This window comes from Nanorana parkeri, unplaced genomic scaffold (assembly GCF_000935625.1).
Source record: "Nanorana parkeri isolate BGI_ZX_2015 unplaced genomic scaffold, ASM93562v1 scaffold3294, whole genome shotgun sequence".
Taxonomy (NCBI): Eukaryota; Metazoa; Chordata; class Amphibia; order Anura; family Dicroglossidae; genus Nanorana; species Nanorana parkeri.
In genome coordinates, this window is record NW_017309562.1 from 54,230 (window position 1) to 57,359 (window position 3,130).

Genomic DNA, 3,130 nt, shown 5'->3' on the forward strand with positions numbered 1-3,130 from the left:
CACCCCCCCTCCAGGGTATGAGTCACAGCGGGTACTCTCATACTCTCATCACCCGGAGTACCACCCTGCCAGTCACCTCCCATTATTCTGCATGGAGTGCTTTCACGGCTGCCAACACCTTACCTTAGGGCTCTTCCTGGCTTAGTCTGTGTATGGAAGTTCACGGGGCAGAGGAACTACATACCCGGTGCTGATATTTATTCATTAGAATCACGACAAATGGATAAAAACCAACTGAAAGCGGAACCCGGGGGGGGGGGGAAATAGTTGGAACATCTCTCATCTCTCAGTCTGGATCACGTACCCCTGTGAGGGAGACTTCCCCACTTCCTGCCCTGGTGACCGTCTAAAATCTCACCTCAATGGGGTCTACATGTAATACTTCATTCTAGCCACTAGATGGTGCCGTGGAGCACAGAAGATATATGTGGCCTTCCCTGAGCCCTTCAGCGCCATCTAGAGGCCAAAATACCGTATTACATCATATCATTACCTTCATCAAATATATTCAGAACGCTTATTGTGATTCGCAGGGCGAAGGGTCATGTGATCACAGACAACTATCAGAGGTGGGAACTGAGAGACTTTCCAGCTCTTCGGTGCTCATCTGGCAGACACGTTCAGTTTTCAGTTGATCACAATAGAAGAGGTTCCAATCAATCTAACCAATCAGATTCCAGCAGACACCCAGCCCCTCCCCCGGCCTACACTTTGAGCACTGTATACATTCAGAATCTGTCCGCTGCGCGGTCACCTGTACGATGGCGGGAGGTTCAAATGTAGAAACTGAGGAGCAAAAAAATACAAAATTCTGACAGGGGCCAAATATTCCCCCAAATTCCGGGAGTGACCGTCACACCCAATGGCAGCCGACTTCAAATATTCTGCAAGCTGAAAGGAACCAAAATCTACTGGAATGAGGCATTATGGGAAGACATGAAATGTCAGTGGATGAGGACTGCTGATCCATCACCGAAACTCCACCGCAACATTCATGGATTTCCTCCAGTAGTTTGTGTCTCTGCCCCTCCCACAATGGCGAGATTTCCCCCCAGTAGTTTGTGTCTCTGCCCCTCCCACAAGGGTGAGATTTCCCCCAGTAGTGTCTCTGCCCCTCCCACAATGGCGAGATTTCCCCCCAGTAGTTTGTGTCTCTGCCCCTCCCACAAGGGTGAGATTTCCCCCAGTAGTGTCTCTGCCCCTCCCACAATGGCGAGATTTCCCCCCAGTAGTTTGTGTCTCTGCCCCTCCCACAAGGGTGAGATTTCCCCCAGTAGTGTCTCTGCCCCTCCCACAATGGCGAGATTTCCCCCCAGTAGTTTGTGTCTCTGCCCCTCCCACAAGGGTGAGATTTCCCCCAGTAGTGTCTCTGCCCCTCCCACAATGGCGAGATTTCCCCCCAGTAGTTTGTGTCTCTGCCCCTCCCACAAGGGTGAGATTTCCCCCAGTAGTGTCTCTGCCCCTCCCACAATGGCGAGATTTCCCCCCAGTAGTTTGTGTCTCTGCCCCTCCCACAAGGGTGAGATTTCCCCCAGTAGTGTCTCTGCCCCTCCCACAATGGCGAGATTTCCCCCCAGTAGTTTGTGTCTCTGCCCCTCCCACAAGGGTGAGATTTCCCCCAGTAGTGTCTCTGCCCCTCCCACAATGGCGAGATTTCCCCCCAGTAGTTTGTGTCTCTGCCCCTCCCACAAGGGTGAGATTTCCCCCAGTAGTGTCTCTGCCCCTCCCACAATGGCGAGATTTCCCCCCAGTAGTTTGTGTCTCTGCCCCTCCCACAAGGGTGAGATTTCCCCCAGTAGTGTCTCTGCCCCTCCCACAATGGCGAGATTTCCCCCCAGTAGTTTGTGTCTCTGCCCCTCCCACAAGGGTGAGATTTCCCCCAGTAGTGTCTCTGCCCCTCCCACAATGGCGAGATTTCCCCCCAGTAGTTTGTGTCTCTGCCCCTCCCACAAGGGTGAGATTTCCCCCAGTAGTGTCTCTGCCCCTCCCACAATGGCGAGATTTCCCCCCAGTAGTTTGTGTCTCTGCCCCTCCCACAAGGGTGAGATTTCCCCCAGTAGTGTCTCTGCCCCTCCCACAATGGCGAGATTTCCCCCCAGTAGTTTGTGTCTCTGCCCCTCCCACAAGGGTGAGATTTCCCCCAGTAGTGTCTCTGCCCCTCCCACAATGGCGAGATTTCCCCCCAGTAGTTTGTGTCTCTGCCCCTCCCACAAGGGTGAGATTTCCCCCAGTAGTGTCTCTGCCCCTCCCACAATGGCGAGATTTCCCCCCAGTAGTTTGTGTCTCTGCCCCTCCCACAAGGGTGAGATTTCCCCCAGTAGTGTCTCTGCCCCTCCCACAATGGCGAGATTTCCCCCCAGTAGTTTGTGTCTCTGCCCCTCCCACAAGGGTGAGATTTCCCCCAGTAGTGTCTCTGCCCCTCCCACAATGGCGAGATTTCCCCCCAGTAGTTTGTGTCTCTGCCCCTCCCACAAGGGTGAGATTTCCCCCAGTAGTGTCTCTGCCCCTCCCACAATGGCGAGATTTCCCCCCAGTAGTTTGTGTCTCTGCCCCTCCCACAAGGGTGAGATTTCCCCCAGTAGTGTCTCTGCCCCTCCCACAATGGCGAGATTTCCCCCCAGTAGTTTGTGTCTCTGCCCCTCCCACAAGGGTGAGATTTCCCCCAGTAGTGTCTCTGCCCCTCCCACAATGGCGAGATTTCCCCCCAGTAGTTTGTGTCTCTGCCCCTCCCACAAGGGTGAGATTTCCCCCAGTAGTGTCTCTGCCCCTCCCACAATGGCGAGATTTCCCCCCAGTAGTTTGTGTCTCTGCCCCTCCCACAAGGGTGAGATTTCCCCCAGTAGTGTCTCTGCCCCTCCCACAATGGCGAGATTTCCCCCCAGTAGTTTGTGTCTCTGCCCCTCCCACAAGGGTGAGATTTCCCCCAGTAGTGTCTCTGCCCCTCCCACAATGGCGAGATTTCCCCCCAGTAGTTTGTGTCTCTGCCCCTCCCACAAGGGTGAGATTTCCCCCAGTAGTGTCTCTGCCCCTCCCACAATGGTGAAGAGCCGATGGGTGGTGTAATGGTTTCAGGGATTCCCGGTCGGGATATGATGACATTCAGAAGTAAAATTGTAAAATTGTGCAGATG

At 54.3% G+C, this 3,130-nt stretch overlaps 1 protein-coding gene across 1 annotated transcript in view; it reads right to left on the reverse strand.

The window, feature by feature from the left end:
* Window positions 1-3,130, reverse strand: part of LOC108803005 (neurexin-3-like) — a gene marked incomplete at its 5' end in the record, with an annotated part of 25,653 nt that overhangs the window by 21,868 nt on the left and 655 nt on the right. The gene's annotated exons all lie outside the window — the stretch shown is intronic.